This window comes from Xiphophorus hellerii, chromosome 4, assembly GCF_003331165.1.
Source record: "Xiphophorus hellerii strain 12219 chromosome 4, Xiphophorus_hellerii-4.1, whole genome shotgun sequence".
In the NCBI taxonomy this organism is placed as follows: domain Eukaryota; kingdom Metazoa; phylum Chordata; class Actinopteri; order Cyprinodontiformes; family Poeciliidae; genus Xiphophorus; species Xiphophorus hellerii.
In genome coordinates, this window is record NC_045675.1 from 27018710 (window position 1) to 27035067 (window position 16358).

Here is a 16358-nt window from a genome sequence, read left to right on the forward strand (position 1 = left end):
ATGAAATCGACGGTTTTAAGAACTTCGACTTGGTGTTGGGAATCAATTAAACCTGGTGCCTTTAAAGCCATGTCTGTTTTTAAATATATGTTTAAAAAAATAATTTGATTTCTTAAACCAGCCTGCTGTCTTTAAAGTTTTGACTGGTTTGCCTTAACATCACAACTAAGTGCAAATCTTCTAGATTTTTAATGTGAAACTGAAAAAAAAAGTATAATTTTGATGATTAATCTTAGTCATTTTTCCAGCAATATTTTAAAAGAGCAATTAACATCTTTTGCTATGATGTTAGTTCTCAGATGCCCTAATCTTTGTGTGTGTAGGTGTTGTTATGGACTAAAATCAAGTAATAAGTGCTTCTGTTGTTTTGCCAAATGAGTTCCGGTAAAATTAATTGTAAAGGTGTTAAAATTGTAGTGAACTGATATTTTATCATTTGAGTCCTTATAGTTGATTTGGACCGCACTGTTAAGTAAATGGCTTTGTCCTATCAGGCTCCTATTTATTTGTAATTTTATTGTCTGGTTCAACTTATTGTCAGAATCGGCTCCCGACAGTACAGGCGCTCCCTTCAGACACACAAATACACACACGGATGAAGATAAAGCCTCTCTGATTTACTGCTTTGTACACATTGTGCTGACACTGGAAATCACACCATGCATCACAGCACCTGATGAATAGGCCCGGTGAGAAGTTATAGTTGGGTTGTAACCCCATGATATACGCAGGATACAAAGCTGCATGAAGGCTGCTTATGCATAAAGTAGTATAGCTGGAGCAGCGGCAAAACTTTACTGTCTGGGGGGCTTGGCTAATAACAAACATGCAGTCGGCACCTCCAGGGCCTGGATGTCAGAAAAGGTGAGACCTACCTGTGGAAATGTAACTTCCCTTCTTAAAATAGCTGAATTTTTACTCATGTTCATGTTCTTTATTGTGATGTTTCATGTCTTTAGACTTGTTTAATGCAAAATAAGCAAAATAAAGTTGTTGTTTTTTTCAGCTGAGAAATCCTCAACTTCACAATCATTCTAGAAAACTTTACCTCAAGCTACGCCAGTATTATTTATTTATTTATTTATCTGTGGAGCTTTTATGTTGCTGAGCCATTTTCTGAAACAGGTGCCTGGTTACGCTAAGATTGGAAAACTGTCAAACCATTTTGGTAATCTCGTTCCTACAGTGATGGTATTTTGGTGAGATGCCAGAAAAACGTGCTGAAGTTTCTCCACACTTTTGTTTTCCGAAATGTTGCCTCTCCGTCCAGCGTCGAGATTCACTTTTTCTTTGAGAACAAGGAAGATATTTGGAAATACCCTCCAGTCATGACAAACATGGACAGTTTTGTTTGTTTTTTTATCACGGTCTTACATCTAGAAGGAGTAAGCTGTGAGCTGCATGTCTGTTAGTCAGCTGACCACAGTCTCAGGACAAAAGAAGTTAGCGACGCAGTTTAACCTGCTGTAAAATAAACATTCACACCAGCCTTGTTTCATATACTTTAATCAAACTCTAGTTCATTTGGGCAACTGTGATGCAGACCAAAAAACAGAACTGTGGTCCACCTAAAAACCTAATTCTGTTTGGTTAAGGTGAACTGGGGAGTATGCGCATGGCATTCTGGGTAAATACAGCCAAAACAAACGTGCAAATCTGATGCTTTATAGGAGAAATTCTACAACAGCTAAAATCTGACACCACTCCATTTGTTTCTTTTTACCTTTTATAAGAAGGAAGTTGCGGCCATGTCTACCTTTAAATTTAGCAGGTGTTTATTCCCTTTTTGTTGTTATTGTTTTGCTCTAATTTCTACATATAAAACTGTTTATTGTGTGAGTCAATATTGTGACTGTAACTACTGAGATTTTAGCATCACTGGGAATAATTGGTTTTCTCTTGTAGACTCAATCAGTTAGGCCATTTGGTGTTTAATTTTTGTGATTGAATGCAATGTTACAATGAAGCTGTTGTTATGTTAATCTCACTGTGGGGAATCTCACACGGGCCCATACGTAATTTTATTGTGGGTTCAATTTTGTCTTTTGATTTTGTTTGATTTTTAAAGCTGCATACACAATGGCAACAAAAAGAGAATGCCTGATTATCTATTTCCAAACAGCGTACACTCTTGACCTAAAAGATTTGAAAATAATAGTGCATTGCAGATTAGTAGAAATAAAGATTATCCTGGCAGCGGGAGATCATGCGGGGATCCTGCAGGCTCGTGCTTTTCCCTCTCTCCTGTTGTCTTACGTCAGTTGCAGGTGCACACAGACAACATTTCCAATGTTGTTTTTCTTCTGTCCAAAGTTTTCATCAAAGCCTATTCCAGTGAACATTTGAAAAGAAGTGGCCTGAGGTTGGAGTCAGGACATCAAGGACCTCTACGCACAGACAAATCCTATGGGTTCCAAGTGTCGCGTTCCACTTCTAAACCATGGACTACGTCAGACATGTCTCACCTGGGCTAAGGTGAAAAGCAACTGGACTGCTACACAGTGGTGCAAAGTCCTATTTAAAGATGAAAGTTTTCTTTGTCTTTGTAAAACGAGGTCCCAGAGTTTGGAGGAAGAGTGGAGAGAGACGGAATCTGTTTTGGATGAAGTCCAGTGTGAAGTTTCCAAACCCAGAGATGGTTTGGGGTATCATGTCATCTGCTCGTGTTGCTCCACTAAGTTTGCAGTCAACGCAGCTGACTACCAGCACATTTTGGAGAACTTCAACCTCATTTCCGCTGACAAGCTTAATGGAGAAGCTGATTTCATTTTGGCACCTGCCCACACTACCAAAAGTTACCAAAAGCAGGTTCAAAGACGTTGGTGTTATCGTATTTGATTGGCCAGCAAACTCCCCTGACCTGAACCCCCAAAGAGAGTCTGTTGAGTATTGTCAATGTGAAGATGAGAGACACCAGACCCAATAATTCAAATGACTCGAAGGACGCTATCAAAGCAACCAGGGATTCAATTACACTTCAGCAGAACTGCAGGCTGACAAGATCACATGTCAGAAGCCTGGCATTTCTGTTTCAAAACCCTACTGGTATTGATTTTATATGATTTCCTAATTATCTGAGACATTGAATTTTAGGTTTTCATTTCTGAGTTGATTGACAAAATGGTTGTACGTTGTTACAACATAAAAGTTTTGTAGTTGTACTTGCACTAGTAGACATAAGAAGTGCCTAAAATGTACTCTGTTTTTCCCATATGACGCAGTCTTCAATAACCTTAGGAGTACACTGTTTGAGTAGATATCTAAATACTGCACAGATAACAAAAAATATCTACTTCCATTCGTAACAGTGTTCTTATAGAAGAGTGTCAGCATGACCTGGCACTGCTTTTGGATTTTGCATTCACTGTTCAGAACAAAAACAATCTTTTTTTTTTGCGCTTCCAATGGTGAGCTCATCTGTAAACGCTGATTGAGCTGAATACTGTCAGGTGTGGGTCATCTTCTGATTAATATGTTGCTTTCCCCCCCTAGAATATTATGTATAGATTTAAAGCAGTGTTTGCATTGTAAGTCTTATGTCATATAAATGAAAAAATATGGAAAGAGATTCACAGTTTAAATGAAAAAAAAGCAACCTAGACACCAAAGGTGAAGTTAAAAAGTTCACTTTTTAGCTGAGAAAATAGAGAAAAGGATTCCTGTTTAATATCGGTGGTCTCTGGTGAAATAAATAACAAGAATAATCAGGTTCACTTATCGGATGCCCCCTATTTTCCTCCTGTTCCAGTTCACCATATTAGGCTTAAAATAAATACAAATGGACTGTATAAAATGTGAGGCTTCATTGTGTTTTGTTGGCTAGGAACGTTGTCTTGTGTGTTTTCTGTGCCTACACATCATTTAAATAACTACATAATGGTGCAGCTTTCTGTCTGAATTTCTGACTAAAACTGCATCAAAGGCTTGAGATGGGCAGCTGCCACATGGCTACCAATCCATTGTCGAGGTAGAATACAGACAAAAGAGAGAGGGGGGACAAATGTCAGAGAATAATAGGATTTTGTCCCTGAAAGTACAAAAGCATCAGTGAGTCATCACACAGTAGGATGGAGAACCAGATTGTGTGTTTCATAAATGTTCAGAATTTTAGGAATGTGACTTAAAATATATCTGAAAACAACTTTTGGACTTAAAGATAAGGTTAATGAGACGGTGCATTTGTGTTTTTGGGTGTTTCCAGCGTCGAACGAGCAGACGGTCTGATCTGGCACATGTGTCCGTTATGTTTAGAGAAACTTGTATGACAACAAAACATATTCAGAATGTGGCCACATTTTCTGGTCACAGCCTCTAGATCTGTGGAAATTACATGACGGCTCCATAAAATCAGTGAAACTAGCATTTTTGTTTTTTAGCCATATGACAGGAGGTATGCACAAATGAGTCAGTAAAAAAAAAAAGAAAGAAAATCTTACTTGGTAATAATAATACATCACCTTGAAACAGCAGCTGAATATAAGCCCCATTTAAGTTTATTCAGCTGCTGCTGCAAGTCAGAAAACAAGCCGAATAAGACGCATCATAACCCATTTCTTCACGATTAGACATGCTTCGCAATCGCTAAAGGGATTTAAGTCACGATTATAAAGATTAAAAAAAGAGACATTAATGATTTTGTTATGTTAATTAAAGGCAAGAGGATTAACGACAACATAGGAGCTCTGTAAAGCAATAAACACACACGGGGCTACGAATTTTTTTGTTTTTTCCTTTTTTTCCCAAAATCATTAATAATAGATAAATTTGGTCCCTGCTGCGATCAAAGAAATTGTCTGGGACAAAGAAAGGAATAATAATAATAATAAAAACATTTACATTCTCAGTAGACTTAGGGAAGGAGGAGAGAGAATAAAATGATTATTCCTGACTATGAAAAGTCTGGTAGAATTAGTATTCAGCTTGCAGCGAGTCGTTGCTAAGTTCTGGAACATCTGAGTTTTTAACGGGTCTGACTCGTCAGCTTTGGTATTCAAGCACAAGGCACTGTACTTATCTGAGGATGCTGCACTTATTCCCATGAAAAGCCTGAGACAAACCAGGAATATATAAAAGCCTTAAACAAGTACCTTTGGCACTCAAACTTCTTTGAAGCACTGCCTACAGATAAAAGTAATATTCTCTGAACAACAAAACACTTTTTTTTTTGGTCTAGGAGAAGAAATTGGCAACAGTGGCACCGCTAGAACTTTGCTTTCTACGGAGATCAATTTGATCCAACTAAAAAAAAGAGAAGAAAAGATGTTTGCCAACTAACTTATAAAGAAAACGAGGCAGCAATTTGAGTAGGATGTGCTTTTTGTCCCCTACTTAACAGCAGGCATCAGTACCAACCACAAAATGGACATTTTGCTTCATTTTAATCAGCATTAATTTCCATTCAAGTGTGACAGATGCAGCTACAACCCTGATCATGTACAGTTGTGGACTTGGTTAAAAATAAATGATGTTCATTAAGTAAGAAAATGATTACATCCCATTAGTGAGGTTACTAATCAGGCCTTCAATCCAACCTGCAGCTGTGCCTCTGCTCCCCGCCTGCCTGGATGAGCTGCTTTCTGCCTCTCCAGCAACGACTTTTTCACATTTAATAAAGAAACGAAATGCTTAACCCTGTAATACGCTGTATAAATTACTGCTTTAAGGATTTTTCATGTTGAAAAGCAACACTTTTTGTCTTGGTTTTACATTAATATCAGGATCCAAGACCAAAATAATCCAACTGATTTTCAGTTGCCATGTTTCTCTTGTATTGCTGGCACATATTTGGCATTTGGGAAGAGTTTTCTCTTTTCACATTAATTCGAATGGCTTTCCTGGGCTTTAAATGTAATCAAAACAAATTTGTTATGTATGAAAGTTGTGTACCAAGGATCTATTGGACTGTATGACTTCATCAGTTGTCATGCTAAACAAAAATTGTCCGAGTGCCTGTCATTACATGGTAAAGGTTCTGTTATATCAACAATCTTGTTTTCTTAAAGCTTTAAAATGATCTTTAAATGACTGCAAATTTCAACGTGGATTGTCAAACTTTGATTGCCAACCTTTCTTTTGTTCACTGGGATTATTGCGTTTGAAATGATAGAATATAAAAAAAAGGTTTCAATTATGCTTAAAGTTATATCGGTGAAGTATGAGAAGTCTTTCGGACATGTAGAGAAGGTGTTTTGAAAAAAAAAGAAAAGAAATGGAATCCATTTACAATTGGCTGTTTAATATGATGCCACTTCCGTGTTTCCTGTAAGGCTACTTCTGATTGGTTGACCACTGTCTTGTGGCGAGCCCTTGCCAGGAAATGCATGCTTCTGGGAAGTTCAGGGAATCGGAAAGAACAATTCTACTCTGACTGGGTCAGAGAGCCCAAGACTGTACAACCTTGAAATTTAGTATTGTTAAGTATTTTTGAATATCTTCCACCATGTTTTTCTTGTCTTCTGTGTAAACCAAGTGTGTTTGTTTTCTCTCATTCCACAGTGGAGAATTGTTCATCTCAAACTTGGCGAGTTATGTAAAAGACTTTCTCACTGGCACATAGGCAATCCAGAACCTGCATGATCCAAACACACTCAGCCCTCCAGTGACCTGTGCCAGAGCTGCCATTGCATGACCTCCAAATCAAACAATTTGCCCCAAGCTGAGTTGAGTTCAGACCCACACACCTGTAGAGATCAAACTGGGTCAGGTACTGAAACACCAAGTTTCAGACAAGTAAGGTGCTCTACTGTGTTGTAGTGGTTCTGGTGTTGGTCAAGCTGATAGGTCCAGGAAATTTTAGACCTGTACATTAATCTTCCTCCTTCTTTCAATTAATATTCATTTCTGTAGGCCTCTGAGATTAGCAAATGCGCAATAATTCTTAACAAGCTTAATAATATTATCTTGAAAGTTCATTTCCTCTATTTTTATGAGGTTCTGTAGCTTAATTAGTGTGCAGATTAATAGGTTTAGTGTGTTTGTTTTGGTAGTCATGATTATTGCATTTTCGTTTAAGCTAATTAGTGGAGAGTATCCATTAGATTGATTAAAAGTACATTTAATTCTTGACCCCTTTGATTTCTGCCTCTCATTAGGTCTTCATAAAAACCTTTGGGTTATAGCAGCGATTCTCGATAAATTCCAATCCAGATCCAGGGAGCCTGGAATTTTTCTTTATTACGTAAGAGAGATTACTCTTTGGAAATGCAAGAAGATCATCCTTCAGATTGCTTTTGATAGATTATGGGGTTTTTAGATTTAGGAACGCTAAAATAATTTCATATAGATGAACATTGCTCCCATTTCATCATACTCATTCTAGGAACAGTCCTTTCTCCTGTTGGGTTGAGTGTCCTTTCCTTTCTTTCTACTTGCAAATCATGTTTTAAATCCCCTTTATAGTCTATGGTTTTATGTGACCCACAATAATAATAAAAAAAGCACCTCTTTGTTCAGTGAATGTTACTTTGGCCTTGCCTTGTTGGACATTTCTTTTTTTTTATTTTTGAAGTTGCAGCTAATTTTGACTCTTGCGTTGCAAATTGACTCGCCAAGCTGCCGGCTTTCACACCTTTGGTAATCGCTGTGACATGGTTTCAGTGCGGTGACTTCTGTGTTGCTGACACACACGCTAATGTAACAGATCATTGATCTTATCAGTTACTCCTGTACTTTTCCCTCAACCCCTGCCTCTTCTTCATGATTATGCTGTATTTTGTGTTAATCGATGACTAAAGATCCAATAAAATACAGTTAACTGTGAGGCTGTAGCTTGGCAAAATGTTTAAATGTTCAACAGGTATAAATACTTGCGCGAGACGTTCTATTTGCGTGGTTTCACCCAAGCTTGAGTTGGCCCCCCTGTCATCGCCGAGCAGGAATCCAACACAAACTTGGATGTGCCGACAGCAGCTGCGCTTGCACTGTGGAACTCAGGTTTCCTGGATGCTGGAAAAGTAACATGTTAGAGAGAACAGAGAGCAACAGCAGATTATCAAAACAAAAATCAAATGCCTGCACAGCAGAAGGTGGACAGCCTTTCCCTCAAATGGGCTCATCATTCAATGTTTGGATTTCAAATTCGGGGGTAGTTACTTTGCCAAGAACACATCACACAAACACTGTCGTAGATCTGAGTCGGTGCAGAGAAACACAACAGTTACTTTGCTAAGCTTTTGTGAAAGCGCCCCACATACTCCAATATGTCAAAGAGAGGCAAAGCATCGGCGTATCAGTCTGTCTCGCAAAGAAGCTGCGAAGGCATTCTGCTTGCTGTTATAACTGTCTAACAAACATGGTGAATTCTAATGGTAGACAAACTAGGCATAGTGCTTTCTAAGATTGGGTCTTATTTTAGAACTGAATCTAGCATGGATAACAGCAGACTAGCTGGGAACAAAGGAAATTAAATGACTTAATCCTTTGTAGAAGTGGGAAGCTGTTAAAAAGGAGGTGTGGTAGTAAGATGGCTAGTGGGATGACCCTCCCGGGAGCACACACCACCCTAGGCATACACATAAAATGTATGAAAAATGATTAGGCTGTGACTAATTGCCCGTTTAGTGTCGCTGAAAGTTGTTAAACAGACCATTGCCTTTTAATACCTAAAGTAAGGAAAGGAATTAATTAAGCAGAAATGTATTCTTCTACTCTGCCAAGCCTCTTTCTCAAAGTCTCTAAAAACACTGTGTGATGGGATTTGCACCTTTGGGAAATGGGTGGTAATGGTCTGAGAAAAGGATCTCCTTTTCTCAAGTCACACTTTTTTTTTCATGGGGTGACTGAATGACTGAAGAACACGAGGAGCAGCTGCTGCCATAAAATGGAAGGCAAAAGCTAAATGAAAGTTTAGAAGGCGAGGGATTTATGGCTGCACAACTGTTCTTCCAAATGCATGAACAGCAAATTGGAAATCTATAGTAATTTTTTTTAGACTATTTGTATTTTTAAAAAGAAGTTGGGCTGGTGTGAGTTGATTTTCTTCGTCAGCGTACACATTTTTCCACTCGGCTATTCAAACTCTTATTGCTTTTGTAAGCAGTTATAGATCACTCAGTGACATGGCCATTGCGAGAAAAGTAAAACACGTTCACAATAATCGCTGTAAATGCGCCATCATGCTCAGAGTAGGCACTTCTGCATCTGGTGCTTCTGCGTCTTTTGAAATGAATTTACGTTGGACGTTAGATTTTATTTTAGGACATTGTTGCTGGAAAACGGCACGTTTCTGATCATTACCATACAAAATGTCATAGATCAAGATTTTATTATCCAAAGTCAGTTCTGTTAATGGGAGATTTTGAAATGAAATGTACATATTAGTCAGTCCAGGGGATGGGAATCAGCTGTTGTTGTTTTTTTTAAAGTTTTTTTTTGTGTGGATTAAATTTTACTGGTGACTGTACGATGAGATTCTGGCAGATCTGGGCCTCAATATGGGGACACTGTTGCACTGATTCTCAGTGTGTAAAGCATGATAGATCAAAATATGAATTTACTTGGCAATATAGTAGGGAAGATAAAAAAAGAAATTCAATGAAATAGCAATAAATTAACAAAAACATTGTCATTTCTCCAAACTTCCAACAGTTTGTGTAAGGGCATTGACCCTAAACTTACACCCAGAGCTATATAAGAACGGCACACAATGGTCCTGGAAAGGTCCAGATCTATGACCAATTGAGAATTTGTGTAAAGACTCAGAAATTGTAATTAACAGTCTCCTTTCAATCGGCCTGATCTTAAAGCTGCAGTATGTAACTTCTGTAAAAAAAAACAACGTATTTTTTACTTTTTTGTTAAAGCTGTCACTGTGTCGTGACAGTATGGTATGAGGGAGAGAATCTGTGATTAAAAAAAAAAATAGATCCTCCACCTCCTCCAGGAGCTACTATACATAGCGATCTGAAGAAATGCACCACTCCTTGCCCAAAACAACCAGTCAGTCAGGAGGAGGGTCTTAGTGCTGTCAATCAACCTTGTGTATGTGCTACTCATCATGCTAATAGCAGTGAAACAGCTTACCATTACAAGAAAACTGTTAGTTGCTAACTGTCCATTCGTGCCAGGCTCTGCTGTTGTGAACGTGTATGTGGATGTGAACGGCATGTACACAAACCTGACTGACAGCGCTACGACTCGCCTCCTGGCTCTGATTGGTTGTTTCTGTCTGGGTTGTTTATGTCTGCCTTTAGCACTGGGAGAAGGCAGAGGAGCTCAGTTTTCTTTTCTAGATTTTCTGTCTTATACTGTGACAACAAAGTAACATTTTTAACAAATGTGCAAGACACATTTTCTTATAAAAGTTACATACTTCAACTTTAAGGGGTTTTACAGAAATTTCAAATACTAGATGTGCAAAGCTAGTAAAGACGAACTACATATATTAACAAGGCATGCATCAATTTCTATCCTCTTTTGCAATTATGCATTACTCTTTATTAATCTTAAAATCTCAAGAACATTAAGATTTATGGCGGTAGGGTGTGTGAATACTTTCGCAAGACACTCAACCTTGTCTTATATCTGAACATCAGATCTTGCCCACCTCTGAACTCAATCCAGTGCAACAAACCCTGACAACTTGTCTTTCTCTAGTCAGAAGCAGTGCGATCTGTTCTTCTCCTCTTTGCTGTTGACTAGGATGCGCTCGTTCTCCATATTTTGTCATAACTTTTCCTGCATAATTAAACACGCAGGGAACTATGTTACATATGGTGCTCTTTGTATTTTCAGCAGCACCTGTGAAATTAATTAATTACTGAACATCTTATTCAGTGTGTCAAGATTTGCAACAGAACAGCCATGGCAACGCTGAGGCACGGCAGTCCATGTGCGAACAGAGGATCAACATTAATGCATCTATCCCACCGAGTATGAGTTGTCTGCCCCTCATTAAAAGTTAGTGAAACCTAAGCAGCAGCCACACTCAAGTTTCTTCTTTTTTTTTTTTCTTTTTTGCCAGTTTCTTCAACATCGCCTGGAGCATTGTATTTTAATTGCGGTACGAATAGACCAATAGCTGTGACAGACATGATGTGGTGTAACAATATCAGCAGAGTAAATTGAGTGTCATGAAAATGCAGTAATTATAAGTCTGCTTTAAAAAAAAATAAATAAAAAAAGAAGCTTAAAACCATGTTCAGTCATCCATTTTCCAAAAATATCTACACTGCCCACATTGTAAGCTCACATTGTGGGATTCCTTTTTTTTCCTCCTTTCTTTCTAAAGGCATAAATAATAACCTCTCCACTACATTGTCGGACTTGTAATGCTGACATTAAATTCATCTGTTACACACGGAGCATTTTGGTGCTCTGTGCCGAGGCTTTTTTTTTTATTTTGGAGGAGGGGCAATTTCAGGTGCATGAAAAAAATATATAGTGGAGCAAATGTTTTTGGACTGTCGGTGCATTTGTAGATAAACTGTCTAAACTGGGTGAGCTTGGGCTAACCCTTGTCCTTGCAATTCAAATGCTTAGGAAGCAGTTTCACATTTGATGGATTTGGCTGTCGAAGTGCAGGGTAAAAATAGTCTGAACTGTGCTCTGCTGCTGTTGTTTTGTCAGTGCCTCCAGTCAATGGGGGAAGACAAAGTGATCCCATGTTTATCAGAATGCATCTGTACAAGAGCCTCATTTTCATCCTGTCTCTACTCATTTGTTATTATTGATAACAAGGAATTGATTAGAATGAAGAGCCATTGCTGCTACTGGGAATGTCTTTAATCAGTCATTTCCTAAGTTCTTTGTGCTGTCAGAAAACATAATTATGCAGATAACGCGCATCGAAGTCAAGAGTGACCTTCTCTCAGCCAGAGCGATACGGGACTTCCCATTTTGTGTCCATGTAGCTCTCGTTTTTATCTTCAAATGAAGCTACATCCCATTTTCTTTGTCAGTTTTTCTCTGTGTATGGCTCACAAAGTAAACATATTCAAAACACCCTCTTTGCTTGAAATTATGTTTAATGGGAATTTAAAGAAAGCTATATTTAAAAGAAAAATAAAGTTCTTTAGCCCTTTTTATTAACATGTCCTGTATGTCTAAAGTAAAGCATATATGAAACAGGAAGCATCAACAGCTCATACGGTCTATCTTTTTTTCTAAGAATTTTGGTGCAAACAGTAAAAACATGCAGATTTTTAGGGAAAATCCAGATGAGGAATATATAATGTATAATATTCTGCATTTAACAGTGAATACCATTTTGAGAATCAGATTTCATGCTTTTTTCATTGGTACACACAGATCACAGGGACGATCTCTGTATTCATAGCAATTATCATCATTTATGCTTTTTTTGTTTTTTAAAAATTTAAATATGGCTTCAAATCTGAAGCCATCTTCAGATTTGAAGAATAAACACATTTTTACCATGTTAGTACTCTACTGGTACATTGATAGGAACAGACACTGTTTGTATTTCTTGATGGAATAACTAAAGAATATCCAGTTCAGTTATTATTGAATGTCTTTAGACAGTCAGAGAGCAAGAAAGCTACATAGTTTTTTTTTTTGTTTCTTTTTATATATTCTAATATGTGTCCTCGCAGGCAGTCTTTCATCGGTTACTACCAAAGCCATTGAAGGGGCAGCAGTGCCACTTAAACATTTTTAAAAAGAAAAATAACTGTTTGGGTTCCGCTGAAACCATCATCCATCGTGTTTACACGCAGAGTCACCTTTCTATCACAGCAGGCAAACACTCAACAATCACTCCTAAGGGAAATTTAGAGACCATTTAACCTGACATGCATGTTTTTGGAACATGGGAGAAAACCAAAGTCGTTTGTGAAAACTAATCAAAATAACTAAATAAATAAATAAAGAACATGTCTCGATGTTCTTTAAGTGGGGAATTGAACCTAAGGTTTTTTTTTTCCGGCAAGGAAACTGTGCTATTAACTGTTCAACCATACAACTGATTTCCAAAATGATGTTTAGCTACTTAATTTTCAGTGCTTAGTTTATAACTGCTAAACAGGAAAATAGTACTTGAAACTCTTATGCCCTCAGATCTTTTCGGGATCATTGAGCTACTATTTTGTAATGTTTCGGGTAGCTGAGTCCTTTTGGACCAAGTGTTGCTTTGAAAGGAAAACACACTGCCTCCCACATCTCTGTCCATTTACTTTTGATTCCAGAACGTAAGCGGCAGTCCAGCAGCATGTGCATATAACTGAAGTTTTGACTTTGCATTAAATTTTAAAGTGTAAAACACTTTACGCAGCATGAATTTTCCCACTGTGGAATTTCCATTAAAGTCAGGCTATATTTTTGTCTTTCATAGAACAATTCTATTTTCCAAATTACACAAGAGCTAGGACCGTGAATTGAAAGAATCACTATAAAATCTTGAGTTTTTTCCCTCCCGAGTAAAAAAACATTTGGCTTCTTGCAGCTTGGTGGAAGATGGTAAATCTCTTTGTGGCGACAGCGGAGATCAGTCTGCCAGTTGCAGGATTTACACTTTACATGCTCATTAAGTTCAGTCCCGACACCAGGGGGGCCTGAAAGTCCTGCCAGATTACAAAACTACAGGCCAGCAAAACAACAAATAAAAACAGATTCCAGTTTTACTGCTTTCTAGGTTTATGGCACATGTTCTGTACATTAGATAAAAATATGAAGACATTTTTATAAGAACCAAGAACAGATTTGTTTTGACTATTTTCTAAATTGAAACTAGCATTTGTTTAATACAAGGAACAATGGCCCTTTCTAAGTTTTTCTTACAGAAAATTTGGGGAGAACCATTAAAATGTCACTCGAATTAAAATGTAGCATTTTTTTCTGTTATCTTGTGAAGAACAAATCGACTTTGCCATATATTCTGCATTATAAATGGCTTCAGTGAACAGAGCAGTTCACTGAAGCCAGTCATACTTTAGTATGACCACGGTGTGGTGGTCATACTAAAGAGCATTGAATCAGCGATACTGGCTACATTGTAAAGAGGTATGTTCTTAGTTCTCATTTTCTGTATTCATCGCTTTTAATACATTTTTATTACACAGCCCACCATGATCTTTTGAATCGTGTAAATAGGACATGTACTGTTTGGTTTCCACAATTTTATTCTCGTTAATTTCTCAGGTTAAAAAATCTACTTTTTAGGATGAATTCACACCAGCCCTTTATAGTCCACTTTAGGCAAACTGTACTTTGTTTGCCTAGAAAGTCTGGTTCGTTTGGGGAGGTGTGAATATGTAATTGAACCTCAATGCGGACCAAAAAGACTAACGCTGACCTAAAACCTTATGTCTTGGTTTTGTTCAAGTGAACTCTATTGTGGTTTGAATGCATGTCTGGATGCCAAGCAGACCGGAGATCGCTCCAAAAGCAAGAAGCGAACTATAGTGCAGGGCATTCTGGGTAAATAGAACCAAAACAAACGCACAAGTCTAATACTGGCGGGACAAAAGACAAATCCTGCAACCACTGAAATGCTACTCCGTTTTTATTTACATTGCGACGATATCTTCTTTAGAGGATTTTGTGTCGTTTCCATTGGTGGTTCTTGGAGCAGTTTTTTTGAAGTGTTTGGTTAGTGCGTTAAAGCGAACCGCCCCAGCTGAAAATATAACAAATATTATAATATTAGCCCCCAGTTCAACTGAGTCTACCACACCATTAGGTGTGAAAACATCCTCATAAAATAAGATTAGCTGATTTGCCTAATTCCCTGAGAAATTTATAACTCAACCATTTGGCATACAAAACTGGAATAACAGTCAATGGTGATTCGTGGTTTGAAGGCTTTAAAATGAGTAAATGTCACCTGTAATCAAGAACTGACGTGGGATAAAATGTAGTTTAAAAATATATCCTCCATTTTTTTGTGAAATTGCTTGTAGGAAATGAACAGAATCAAATCTGTAGCATTTCCTCTTCCTCTAACCCGCACTTTCAGGGCAATTCTATCCAGCCTGATTCGAACGGCAGATGGAAATTTGTCGACTCCATCTCCCCTTCCCTGGAGAGTATAAATGATGAGATTTGTTGTTTGTGTATAACACGTTGTTGGACAATCACAAATTGCTTGTACCACTTAAAACAAAGATTTTATACAATGCATTAAACCAACATGGACAAATTTTACTTGAATTTGACAGTTATTGGGTGATCACCTGCTGGCTTGGTAACATGAAGGTTAAAGCAAAGGTCCAGATCTCTTGAAGATAGTGAACAAGATAACAGATACTCCAATTCAAAAGACAAAGGTAATTAATGGTATTTTTACTGTCAACTTTTTCCTAGATATGTATTGTTGCAATGTTGCTTGTTTGGTTATATTCGTGTGCCGTCTTGCAGCAGTTTTGTTCAACCCATTCTTCCTTGGGTAACTGATAAGGAAACCTCAACCTTGACTCTCGAATACTTACCTGCTGTCATAAATTTAGCATCGGTTTCCTCCTCATTTGTTGCTGTAGGATTGCATAGTGGTTGAGTAGTGGTTGATTTTCGTATCTAGTAGTACACAGTGAGCTGCATTTTTAAAGCAACTCATTAGCAGTTTTGCTTTAATGTGTTGTTTTGTCCGTTTCAATGGTCATATACCTACTTGGGAAGCTTGGGATTTACCGAACATGGGGACTGTTGTTCATGGCTGCAGCACAATCAGACAAAGCGACCACATTGTGGGAAGTGACTGCATGAGTGAGAGGGTTAAACTATTTTAAAACAAAATGACAACACAGCTGACATTTTAAATTGTCCATGTGAGACTTCTAAAAGACTGCCAAATATCCATCTTGATTGAGGCCAACTACCTCTATCAAGAATTAAATAGAGCGTAACTGCTTCAGACTATTTAGCCTTCCTGTTATCTGCAAAGGTCTCACTCTCTTTTGCTTTCTTGCAACCTCAATGAACTGTAGACACAAAAAAAGATATTGCTGTTTTTTATCAAGTTCCTTTGATTTCATAATAAACAACTTACTCATACTGAACAAAACTACTCTTAGGCTAAGTTTTTAACACCACCTAGCCGCACTCATGTAGGACACATTGACTTAAAAAATGATTCGACCGTTCGTATGACGATTACTCATATTCAGCTACCCCAAAAAGGAAACAAAGCAATGCATACAAATGACTTTTTAAAGTTTCATAGTATCCACTAGCTACATATCCCAGAATTAGTGTTCTAATGTACAATATGCCCCCGTCACAGAAATCCCACTGCCATTAATCTTTTGACACACCTCTAAGGTACGCTGTCAGCAAGCCACCGTGAGTTCGCTAAGCTAAGCCTGACATTTGAATAATTGCAGTCATTTGAGACGGATCACTGCTATAATGTATTGGAAACGCACAGCGGCTTAAGCACCACATTGAGGCCCCCCACTATATTGTAC